This window comes from Elephas maximus, chromosome 1 (assembly GCF_024166365.1).
Source record: "Elephas maximus indicus isolate mEleMax1 chromosome 1, mEleMax1 primary haplotype, whole genome shotgun sequence".
In the NCBI taxonomy this organism is placed as follows: Eukaryota; Metazoa; Chordata; class Mammalia; order Proboscidea; family Elephantidae; genus Elephas; species Elephas maximus.
In genome coordinates, this window is record NC_064819.1 from 78,741,726 (window position 1) to 78,755,175 (window position 13,450).

Consider the following 13,450-nt stretch of genomic DNA (forward strand, 5'->3'; position numbering starts at 1 on the left):
TATGTCTCTGGTTAGGTTTATTCCGAAGTATTTTATCTTCTTGGGGGCTACTGTAAATGGTATGGATTTGGTGATTTCCTTTTTTTGAAGTTCTCTTTGTTGGTGTAGAGGAATCCAACTGATTTTTGTATGTTTATCTTGTATCTTTATACATTGCTCAAATCTTCTATTACTTCCAGTATTTCTCTTGCGCATTCTTTGGTGTTTTCTGTGTATAAAATCATATCATCTGCAAATAGAGATACTTATACTTCTTCCTTACCAATTTGGACGCCCTTTATTTCTTTTTCTAGCCTAATTGCTCTGGCTAGGACCTCCAGCACAACGTTGAATAAGAGTGGTGATAAAGGGCATCCTTGTATGGTTCCCGTTCTCAAGTGGAATGCTTTCAGACTCTCTCCATTTAGGATGATCTTGGCTGTTGGCTTTGAATAAATGTGCTTTAATATGTTGAGGAATTTCTCTTCTATGCCTGTTTTGCTGAGAGTTTTTATCATGAATGTGTGTTGGACTTTGTCAAATGTCTTTTCTGCATCAATTGATAAGATCATGTGGTTCTTGTTTTTTGTTTTATTCATGTGATGGGTTACATTGTTTGTTTTTCTAATGTCGAACCTTTCCTGCATACCTGGTATGAATCCCACTTGGTCATGGTGAATTATTTTTTTGATATGTTGTTTAATTCTATTGGCTAGAATTTTGTTGAGGATTTTTGCATCTAAGTTCATGAGGGATATAGGCCTGTAATTTTCTTTTTTTATGGTATCTTCACCTGGTTTTGGTATCAAGGTTATGCTGGCATCATAGATTGAGTTTGGGAATATTTTATCCTTTTCTATGCTCTGAAATACTTTTGGCATTAGTGGCAATAACTCTTCTCTGAAAGTTTGTTAGAATTCTCCATTGAAGCTATCAGGTCCAGGGCTCTTTTTGTTGTCGTTGGGAGTTTTTTTTTAATTACCTCTGCAATTCTTGTCTTTTTCTTAATAGTTTTATTTAGTTTTTCAACCTTGGTTTGTGTTAGTATAGATAGGTAATGTGTTTCTAGAAACTTGTCCATTTCCTCTAGGTTTTCAAATTCGTTAGAGTATAGTTTTTCATAGTATTGTTATGATTCTTTTAATTACGGTTGGGTCTGTTGTGATATTGCCCATCTCATTTCTTATTCAGGTTATTTGCTTCCTCTCCTGTTTTTCTTTTGTCAGTTTGGCCAATGGTTTATCAATTTTGTTGATCTTTTCAAAGAACCAGCTTTTGGTCTTGTTGACCCTTTCATTTTTCTATTCTCTGTTTCATTTAATTCTGCTCTATTTTTAATTATTTACTTTCTTCTGGTGCCCGAGGGCCTCTTTTGCTGCTCTTTTTCCATTTGTTAAAGTTGTAGGGTTAATGTTTTAATTTTGGCCCTGTCTTCTTCATGCAGTTAAGATTTGTGCATTGCACTGCATGTAAAGTATGTCTTAATTGAAAAAAAAAAAAAATCTACAGTCAAGATGACCTCTATATTAAGGTTAATCATACACTGATTTAAAAATAAACCTCCTTCATTACATTCACATTAAAATATCACTTTCTTTTCGTGGATGCTCTTCTCCAGGCTTGCCAGCCTAGTTCATTTATTCCCACTTGGTCTCATTTCTTTCCACTCATTGCTGTAATCTAGAATTCCTTGATGTTCACCTCAAATCTCTCACATCCATTCTGTCTCCAGGGCTGGAGTCCTCACTCCTCTTGTTCTCTCTACATCCAACTCACTTTGTTTTATCTAGTAATTAATTACTTTATCTGTGTAGATTCCCCTAATAATTAGGACTGGGGGTGATGCCAGCTCTCAGTTGTCCTCTTATGATCTCTCTTGAATATTAATTTCTGTTGTTTCACTTAGCAATTTAATGATAATTATCCATTTATGTGCAATTTTTAGTAAATGATTAGCTTATAGGCTACTTTCTACACTTGCAATTCCTTCACACAACTTGTCTTTCCTTCAGTACCCAAACAGGATTGGGCACATAGTGAGTTTTTCAGTGATTTATTTAAAATAATCAAAAATATATGCACGTAATAGAGAGAAAATTTGTGTTGCTGATCTGATCTCAGGAAAGTAAAGAAAGTATCTAGATTATGCTAATTGGGAAATATCACCTTATTGGGCTAGCAACAATAGTCCATCAGCAGGATGCCTTAAGTTTGTCAGAGAAGTCATTCTCCTTTTGACAACCTTTTCAAGACTGATGAGTAGGTTCAAGCACCATTTCTTTGTTGAAGACCTTCATAGGGGTTTGCTCATTGTGGGAGGGTAGGAAACTTCTATCTGGAAGGTTGTGTGTGTGCGGGTGGAGGGCGGTGGCGCTGGGAGAGGGGACAGGGATGTAAGTAATGAAATGAGTTGAAAAACAAACAATAACCAAATACATCTCTAAAATCCCCTTATCCATTAAAACAGATTAATAGTCGTTAGATATGAAATAGATATAATCCAGAGCTACAAATGTGAGTGATACAGAATCAAAATTTCTGGATTAAAATCCGAACTTGGACCATGCAGCCATATACTCTGATATTCCAACAGAAAAAGAACATAGAGCATGTTTCCGTAGTGTAGTGGTTATCACATTCGCCTAACACGCGAAAGGTCCCCGGTTCGAAACCGGGCGGAAACAACAGCTCGGTATTTTATCTCGCGAAAGGTCCCCGGTTCGAAACCGGGCGGAAACAACAGCTCGGTATTTTATCTCCGAATTTTGAATCTTGAGATTCTCCGCCTGAACCCCATAGAATCTGTGTATTTCCACAAACGCACCAACCTTCGCGCTCGCTTTGTTCCCAGCCACTCTGAGGCCCACATCTTCCAGCCCCAGCAAGTTGTTGGCTCCCCTTCCGCTGAAGGTCCGCGGATTCTGGTGGCGACCGGAGGACTGGACAGACTTTGAGCAGTGCGGGTGAAACAGGCTGCTTTCAAGTCCGGGGCGCAGGGGTTTTTCATAAAGGAGATTTTCTCAGGAAATTCTAGGAAGAAACAGGGCTCCACTTTGATCCCAGCGGGGAATTGGAGAGTCCATTCTCTGCTCTTTACAGCTTAAGTGCAGAATGGATATTCCACAAAATAGGTAAGTGGACCTTAAGTAGACTGGGCAGTTATCACAGAAGCTGTCCGGAGTATTAAAAAAGAAAGAAAGAAAGAAAGAAAAGAGCTTTGGCTCTAGCTGGTATGGAAACTGAATTCTTAACCACGGCGTTCATAACAGAAGGCTCTAATCAACTAATTTCTCTTTTACAATGCAAGCATTGTCACTTAGTGTCCCTCTAATAAATCAGGCAATCCCCTAACTCTTCCAATTTTCCACTTCCCTAATCTACTCGTCCCAAACCACCCAGTTTCAATACTCTCTCATCCTAACGGCTGTAAGTTATCTGTTTTAAACACGAAAACGAAACAGCAGCAACAAAAGCATCTCACGAGCAGAAAAAGCTTTATAAAGAGAATGCCTAAGCTGATTCTTGGGTGTGTTTTTCGGAAATAGGAAAAAAGTCCTTTTCCTGTGTTGTACCGTATCTGTATAAAAAGAGAGACATGCTTCCTCACAGAGAAAAAAACCAGCATTTAAAACAAAACTGGCAAACTTGAAGGAGAAGGTTAATGTTGTTTCAATTGTATGGCTTTGGCCCAGAAAACCCACGGACAAGGTGCTATGGTGACAGACTTTCTTTTGCAACCCCTAGAACATCCTAACTCTCTCCAGTCGAAATACCTTCTGCCCTTCTTTCCCTCTAGTTTGCTCCTTATTTCAGTTTTCCCTCAAAGGTCATCTTCCCCTGGGACAATTTCTCATTTCATGTGAGTTAGATGTCTTTCCTCTGTGTCATTTTATGATGATACAAAATAGTGTATGTATGAATTGTACATGGACTAACGGTAAAATCTTAGTTTTGAAAATCTAGGTTTTAGAGTTTGCAGCACTGGCATTAAATGAGTGTTTATGCTTGTATAGCCTTTTGATTATCTGTTGCTGTTGAGTCATTTCTAACTCATAGTGCCCTTCAGGGGAGAGTAGAACTGCACTATAGGCTTCTTTAGGCTGTAATCTTTTTAGAAGCCAACTGAGGAGCTGCTGGCAGGTTTGAACCACAGAGTGCTTAACCAGTGTGACACTAGAGATCCTTGTGTTTAATTAGTACCCAGTAATTCCACTTCTAGGAATGTTTCTCAGTAAAATTTCAGCTCAACTCCATCCTAGGTGGTGTCATGGAGGTTAGTCACTGTAGGAATTTGAGGCAGCAGAGAATTAGAGGCAACCTGGATATCCATCACCAGAGCCAGTAAGTGCACTACAGTGGCTACAGATTTCATACTATGCAGAAGTCACAACTAATGAGGCAGATGTATATGGAGCAAGAAGGGTACATTTTTCAGTGTTAAGTCAAAACTGACAAAAAAACAGCACATGACGAACAGCACAATATCAGTTAAAAGTCATACAGATGTGCACACACACACACAAAGATGGGAGAGATAGCTGCTGAATTAAAGAGCCGTGGGGAAAAGCAGAGGATTATCACAGACCACCCATTAGGACATGCTGCACTGAAGTCTCTCTGGGCCAAGCATTTCCTGGCAAAAAGTACAGGTGGTCCTCTTGGGATTCTAGTTTCTAAAGGACCAGTCTTTGTAAGCAGTCATTGAACGCAGGAGTGCGTTGGACACACAGAAAAACAGCATAGAACAGTAGAGAGTAAGACCTTGAAATAAAATTCCTCATAGCTTGCCTGTGGTTTCCAGGCTAGGAATTTGTGAAGGATTTGGGTCATTGGGCAAAAGGCCTTCTTTGGTCTTGAGTCATGTTTGATATTGATGATTTTGAGGAAAAAATAAACACACTGAAGATATGAAAAAGTTCAAAAGGAACAGACAAATCTTACTTTACTGAACATGGGACATCCAGCAAACATCCATTTGATTGTTCAGAGGTATTTGCTAGCTATGTGGTAGTTTCTGTAGGGCAGTGGTTGGCATGTTTGTTTTACACATGAAAAGTCCCTAGTTCGAATCCAGATGGAAATAAGTCTTTTTCTTAGGACAAATGATGTCTTCCTTTGTGCTGAACAGGCTTTGTTAATCCACAAAATAGTCGGATAATAATTTTTTCCCTATGATCTTAAGTGCGAAATGTCAGATAATGAGATACTCGATAAGTGAGGAGTAGTAGTACCATTTCTTCCTGACCCAAGTTATTCTTTATCAAACAACTTCTCCTCTTTCCAGATTCCATTAAATGTTACCTGGCATGGGCTCCACTAGGGTGGTTATACCTCTACTCCTATATGCTCTGTCATAGATTGAAGTGTGTCCCCCAAATATGTGTATCAAGTTGGCTAGGCCATGTTTCCCAATATTGTGTGATTGTCTACCATTTTGTATCTGATGTGATTTTCCCATGTATTGTAAATCCTATCTCTGTGGGGGTGATGAGATAGAATTATCGGCAGTTACGTTAACGAGGCAGTACTCAGTCTACAAGATTGGACTGTGTCTTGAGCCCATCTCTTTTGAGCTATAAGAGAGAGAAGAGAGCAGAGAGACAGGAGACCTCATGCCACCAAGAGCGCTGCACCCGTAACAGAGCACATCCTTTGGACCTGGGATTCCTGCATGGAGAAGCCCCTAGGACCAGGGGAAGACAGATGACAATGACCTTCCCCCAGAGCTGACAGAGAGAGAAAGCCTTCCTCTGGAGCTGGCTCCCTGAATTCAGACTTCTAGCCTACTAGACTGTGAGAGAATAAATTTCTCTTTGTTAAAGCCATCCACTTGTGGTGTTTCCGTTATAGCAGCACTAGATGACTAAGACATGCCCTTTCCTTCTGCTGTCTTGGAGAGTTCCTGTGGCTCTCTCCTCTAGATTCGGTGTGGCAAGAGACCAGGTGCATTTGGTACTGCAATATTGTGCATTGGATACATGTCCAGTAATTGATTTGAATGGATCCTGTTGAAAAAGGTAGAAGGTATCAATGTAAAAGCTGACTTCAGGACGTGTTTTCCTCTGCTTCTAAACCCAAGACCTTTCCATGTGAGACGAGCACGATAACCACTACACTAGAGAAACTCCTTGCTAGCAAATGCTGCTCTAGTTGATTCAATCTGTTGTTGTTGTTGTTGTTGTTAGGTGCTGTTGAGTCAGTTCCGGCTCATAGCAACCCCATGCACAACAGAACGAAACACTGCCCAGTCCTGCACCATCCTTACAATCGTTCTTATGCTTGAGCTCATTGTTGCAGCCACTGTGGGTCTTCCTCTTTTCTGCTGACCCTGTACGCTGCCAAGTCCTTCTCCAGGGCCTGATCCCTCTTGACAACATGTCCAAAGTACGTAAGACACAGTCTCACCATCCTTGCCTCTAAGGAGCATTCTGGTTGTACTACTTCTAAGACAGATCTCTTCGTTCTTTTGGCAGTCCATGGTATATTCAATATTCTCCGCTAACCACAATTCAAGGGCATCAATTCTTCTTCGGTCTTCCTTATTCATCATCCAGCTTTCACATGCATACGATGCGACTGAAAATACCATGGCTCGGGTCACGCGCACCTTAGTCTTCAAGGTGACATATTTGCTCTTCAACACTTTAAAGAGGTCCTTTGCAGCAGATTTACCCAATGCAAAGCATCGTCTGATTTCTTGACTGCTTCTTCCATGGGTGTTGATTGTGGATCCAAGTAAAACAAAACCCTTGACAACCTCAACTTTTTCTCCGTTTATGATGATGTTGCTTATTGGTCTAATTGTGAGCATTTTTGTTTTCTTTCTTTTGAGGTGCAATCCATACTGAAGGCTGTGGTCTTTGATCTTCACTAGTAAGTGCTTCAAGTCCTTTTCACTTTCAGCAAGCAAGGTTGTGTCATCTGCATAACTCAGGTTGTTAATGAGTCTTCCTCCAATCCTGATATCCTGTTCTTCTTCATAGACTCCAGCTTCTTGGATTATTTGCTCAACATACAGTTTGAATAGGTACGGTGAAAAAATACAACCTCGATGCACACCTTTCCTGACTTTAAACCAATCAGCATCCCCTTGTTCTGTCCGAACAACTGCCTCTTGGTCTATGTAAAGGTTCCTCATGAGCACTATTAATTGTTCTGGAATTCCCATTCTTCACAATGTTACCCAGAATTTGTTATGATCCACACAGTCAAATGCCTTCGCATAGTCAATAAAACACAGGTAAACATCCTTCTGGTATTCTCTGCTTTCAGCCAGGATCCATCTGATATCAGCAATGATATCCCTGGCTCCACGTCCTCTTCTGAAACTGGCCTGAATTTCTGGCAGTTCCCTGTGGATATACTGCTACAGCTGTTTTTTAATGATCTTCAGCAAAATTTTGCTTGTGTGTGATATTAACGATATTGTTCTATAATTTCCACATTCCAGTTGGATCAGCTTTCTCGGGAATAGCCATAAATATGGATCTCTTCCAGTCAGTTGGCCAGGAAGCTGTCTTCCATATTTCTTCGCATAGGCAAGTGAGCACCTCCAGCGCTGCATCTGTTTGCTGAAACATCTTAATTGATATTCCATCAATTCCTGGAGCCTTGTTTTTTGCCAGTGCCTTCAGAGCAGCTTGGAATTTTTCCTTCAATACCATTGGTTCCAAATCATATGCTACCTCTTGAAATGGTTGAACATCGACTAATTCTTTTTAGTATAATGACTCTGTGCATTCCTTCCATCTTCTTTTGATGCTTCCTGCGTCGTTTATTATTTTCCGCATAGAATCCTTCACTGTTGCAACTTGAGGCTTGAATTTTTTCTTCAGTTCTTTCAGCTTGAGAAACACCGAGGGTGTTCTTCCCTTTTGGTTTTCCAGCCTCAGCTTTTTGCACATGTCATTATAATATTTTACTTTGTCTTATCGAGACATCCTTTGAAATCTTCCGTTCAGTTCTTTTACTTCATCAATTCTTCCCTTTGCTTTAGCTGCTCATCATTTGAGAGCAAGTTTCAGAGTCTCCTCTGACATCCATCTTGGTCTTTTCTTTCTTTCCTGTCTTTTCAATGACCTCTTGTTTTCTTCATGTATGATGTTCTTGATGTCATTCCACAACTCATCTGGTCTTTGGTTACTAGTGTTCAATGCATCAAATCTATTCTTGAGATGGTTTCTAAATTCAGGTGGGATATACTGAAGGTAATATTTTGGCTTTCATGGACTTGCTTTGATTTTCTTCAGTTTCAGCTTGAACTTGCATGTGAGCAATTGATGGTCTGTTCCACAGTCGGCCCCTGGCATATGGAGCTTTTCCATCATCTCTGTCCACAGATGTAGTCAATGTGTCTGTCAGTTTGTTGTACTGTGGGGGCTTTCGTGTTGCTGTGATGCTGGAAGCTATACCACCAGTATTCGGATACTAGCAGGGTCACCTATGGAGGACAGATTTCAGCTGAGCTTCCAGACTAAGACAGACTAGGAAGAAGGACCCGGCAGTCTACTTCTGAAAAGCATTAGCCAGTGAAAACCTTATGAATAGCAGCAGAACATTGTCTGATAGTGCTGGAAGATGAGCCCTCCAGGTTGGAAGGCACTCAAAAGATGACTAGGGAAGAGCTGCCTCCTCAAAGTAGAGTCCACCTTAATGACGTGGATGGAGTAAAGCTTTCGGGACCTTCATTTGCTGATGTGGCATGACTGAAAATGAGAAGAAACAGCTGCAAACATCCATTAATAATCGGAACCTGGAATTTACAGAGTATGAATCTAGGAAAATTGGAAATCATCAAAAATGAAATGGAATGCATAAACATCGACATCCTAGGCACTAGTGAGCTGAAATGGATTGGTATTGGCCATTTTGAATTGGACAATCATATCGTCTACTATGCTGGGAATGACAATTTGAAGAGGAATGGTGTTGCATTCATCGTGAAAAAGGACATTTCAAGATCTATCCTGAAGTACAACACTGTCAGTGATAGGGTAATATCCATACGCCTACAAGGAAGACCAGTTAATGCGACTATTATTAAAATATACACACCAACCATTAGGGCCAAAGATGAAGAAATAGAAGATTTTTATCAGCTGCTGCAGTCTGAAATTGATCAAACATGCAGTCAAGATGCATTGATAATTACTGGCGATTGGAATGCAAAAGTTGGAAACAAAGAAGAAGGATCAGTAGTTGGAAAATATGGCCTTGGTGATAGAAATAATGCCGGAGATGGGATGATAGAATTTTGCGAGACCAACGGCTTCTTCTTTGCAAATACCTTCTTTCACCAACATAAACGGCGACTATACACATGGACCTCTCCAGATGGAACGCACAGACTGAATCTAAGTGTCCTATATTCATCAGGGCCTGTTCCTAAAAATCTTACGGTCTTCTCTCTATTCAGGCATGCTACGGGTCGGTGTCTACAATTGCACTTTAAAATTGGTCCCAAACAAGCACCACACCAAGATTAGTAGTGTTCAAAACCTGGGAATTGTTAAATCCTGTATTTAACTTCTCTGGGCCTTATACTGAAACCATGACCATAGTCAGAAAAATCTCACACATCTTGGCACTCACCAGACTTGATGTTTATTTCTTGAAGTGATCCGGGAGACACTGGAGTTCATTCATCTGCATTTCTCAGAATACCCTCTCACCGCCTCACAGCATCAAAATCATTGTAAAGTCCTGCTGAGTTGCCTTCAAACTCTATGAAATGTCCTTCTTCTCTTTTTTAGTTCTGGCCCTTCATATCTGTTCTTCACTGCTTTCCACGCAGCTCCCAGGCTTGGCTCTCTGAATCTATTCTGAGCATAGGTTGAAATTCAAAATGTCATTTCCCTTTTTAAAATCCCTCAGATGCAAACCTTATTTTCTAATATATGCACCTAAAGTTATACTTTTCTCACCAAGAACTGTTTTTAGCAGCTATCCACAACATTTGATACCTTCTACTTTCATTATTTTTCCTTTCAAACTATTTTTTCCAATTTCTCTTGTAAATTCTCTTTTGACTCATGAGGTATTTAGAAGTGTGATGTTAATTTTCCAACATTTGGAGATTTTCCTGTTTTCTAGCTTAATTCTGTGTTGGTTAGAAGCACTTTATTATTTCAGTCCTTTAACATGTAGTGAGATTTAAATTGGCCATTAAGGCCCAGTTTTTGTGAATTTTTCATGTGCACTTAAAAAGAATGTATATTTTGCAGTTGTTGGGTATTGTACCTTATAAATGTCAAGGAGATTAATTTGTTGGTGGAAAAATGTCAAGGAGATTAATTTGTTAGGTTAGGAGAATAGTTCAAATCTTCTATTCCATATTGAATTTTTTTGTATCAGCTTGTTCTATCACTTGCTAAGAGAAATATGTTAGAATATGTGTGGATTTTTCTATTTTTAGTTGTTTATTTTTTACTTTTCATTTTGAAATGATTACAAATTTACAGAAAGTTGCAAAGATAATACAGAGGAGTCCTTTGTATCTTTTGCCCGATTTCCACCAAATTGTTACATCTTATAACTCCAAGTACAATATTTAAACCAAGAGTTAACCATTAATACAATGCAATGGGTGTGCACAGTTCTGTGTCATTTTATCACATGTGTGGATTCATGTAATGACCCCCATAGTCAATATGCAGAACTATTTCATCACCACAAAGATCTCTCTCTTTTGTAGTCACACACACGCATACCCTCCACCATTTCTAACCTTTGGCAACCAGTAAGCTCTTTTCTATCTCTATAATTTTATCATTTAGTGAATGTTTTATAAATGGAATCATACAGTATGTGACCTTTGATGATGTTGTTTTTTTTTCTACACAGCCTAATGCCCTTGAGACTACCCAAATTGTTGTGCATATCAATACTTTTTGGCTTTTTATTGCCAACTTGTATTCCATGGTGTGTATGAACCATACTTTTCTCAACCATTCACCTGTTGCTATTACAAACAAAGTTGCTATGAACAGTTGTGTACAGGTTTTTGTGTGAACATGTTTTCATGTCTGTTCTATTTTGAGGCTATGTTGGATAATATACATTTAGAATTAGTTCTCTTTTATAAAATGTCACTTTTCCATGATTATGAAATACTTCTTTATCATTATGTAATATGTATGGTAAAACGACTTCCCTTAAGGTCTACATTTTTTTTTCTTTTCAATTTTTATTGTGCTTTGGGTGAAAGTTTACAAATCAAGTCAGTCTGTCACACAAAAACTTATATATACCTTGCTACATACTCCCAATTGCTTTCCCCCTAATGAGACAGCCTGGTCCCTCTCTCCACTATCTCTTTTTGTGTCTATTTCGCCAGCTTCTAACCCCCCTACTCTTTTATCTCCCCTCCAGGGAGGAGATGCCAACATAGTCTCAAGTGTCCACCTGATCCAAGAAGCTCACTCCTCACCAGCTTCCCTCTGCATCCCATTGTCCAGTCCAATCCCTGTCTGAAGAGTTGGCTTTGGGAATGGTTCCTGTCTTGGGCCAACAGAAGGTCCGGGGGGCTATGATCTCCAGGGTTCCTGTAGTCTCGGTCAGACCATTAACTCTGGTCTTTTTACGAGAATTTGGGGTCTGCATCCCACTGCTCTCCTGCTCCCTCAGGGGTTCTCTGCTGTGTTCCCTGTCAGGGGAGTCATTGGCTGTAGCTGGGCACCATCTAGGTCTTCTGGTCTCAGGCAGATGTAGTCTCTGGTTTATGCAGCCCTTTCTGTCTCTTGGGGTTGTAATTACCTTACGTCCTTGGTGTTCTTCATCCTCCTTTGATCCAGGTGGGTTGAGACCAATTGATGCTACTTAGATGGCCGCTTGGTAGTGTTTAAGGCCCCATACACCTCTGACCAAGGTGGGATGCAGAATATTTTCTTAATAGATTTTATCATGCCAATTGACTTAGATGTCCCCTGAAACCATGGTCCCCAAGCCCCCACTCCTGCTAGGCTGGCCTTCGAAGCATTCAGTTCATTTAGGAAACTTCTTTGCTTTTGGTTTAGTCCAGTTGTGCTGACCTCGCCTGTACTGTGTGTTATCTTTCCCGTTACCTAAAGTAGTTCTTACCTGCTATCTAATTAGTGAATACCCCTCTCCCACGCTCCCTTCCTCCCCCCTCTCGTAACCATCAAAGAATATTTTCTTCTCTGTTTAAACTATTTCTTGAGTTCTTATAATAGTGGTCTTATACAATATTTGTCCTTTTGCAACTGACTAATTTTACTCAGCATAATGCCTTGCAGATTCCTCCATGTTATGAAATGTTTCACAGATTCATCGCTGTTCTTTATCAATGCGTAGTATTCCATTGTATGAATATACCATAGTTTATCCATTTATCCGTTGATGGGCACCTTGGTTGTTTCCATCTTTTTGCTATTGTAAACCGTGCTGCAGTGAACATGGGTGTGCATATATCTGTTCGTGTAAAGGCTCTTATTTCTCTAGGGTATATTCCGAGGATTGGGATTGCTGGATCATATGGTAGTTCTTTTTCTAGCTTTTTAAGTAAGTGCCAAATCGATTTCCAAAGTGGTTGTACCATTTTACATTCCCACCAGCAGTGTATAAGTGTTCCAATCTCTCCACAGCCTCTCCAACATTTATTGTTTTGTGTTTTTGGATTAATGCCAGCCTTGTTGGAGTGAGATGAAATCCCATTGTAGTTTTGATTTGCATTTCTCTAATGGCTAATGATCATGAGCATTTCCTCATGTATCTGTTAGCTACCTGAATGTCTTCTTTAGTGAAGTGTCTATTCATGTCTTTTGCCCATTTTTTAATTGGGTTCTTTGTCTTTTTGTAGTTGAGTTTTTGCAGTATCATATAGATATTAGAGATCAGGTGCTGATCGTAAATGTCATAGCTAAAAACTTTTTCCCAATCTGTAGGTAGTTTTTTTTACTCTTTTGGTGAAGTCTTTGGATGAGCATAGGTGTTTGATTTTTAGGAGCTCCCAGTTATCCAGTTTTTCTTCTGAATTGTTAGTAATGTTTTCTATACTGTTTATGCCATGTATTAGGGCTCCTAACATTGTCCCTATTTTTTCTTCCATGATCTTTATCATTTTAGATTTTATATTTAGGTCTTTGATCCATTTTGATCTCGTTTTTGTGCATGGAGTGAACTATGGGTCTTGTTTCATTTTTTTGCAGATGGATATCCGGTTATGCCAGCACCACTTGTTAAAAAGACTGTCTTTTCCCCATTTAACTGTTTTGAGGCCTTTGTCAAATATCAACTGCTCATATGTGAATGGATTTTATGTCTGGATTCTCAATTCTGTTCCACTGGTCTATGTATCTGTTGTTGTACCAGTACCAGGCTATTTTGGCTACAGCGGCGGTATAATAGGTTCTAAAATCAGGTAGAGTAAGGTCTCCCACTTGGTTCTTCTTTTTCAGTAATGCTTTACCTATCTGGGGCCTCTTCCCCTTCCATATGAAGTTGTGGTTTGTTT

At 39.7% G+C, this 13,450-nt stretch overlaps 1 non-coding gene across 1 annotated transcript; it reads left to right on the top strand.

Moving 5' to 3' along the window:
* The first annotated feature begins 2,590 nt into the window (after positions 1 to 2,590).
* Positions 2,591 to 2,663, top strand: TRNAV-AAC (transfer RNA valine (anticodon AAC)). Its single transcript has one exon. It is a non-coding gene; the product is annotated as a tRNA-Val (tRNA).
* Positions 2,664 to 13,450: the final 10,787 nt, after the last annotated feature.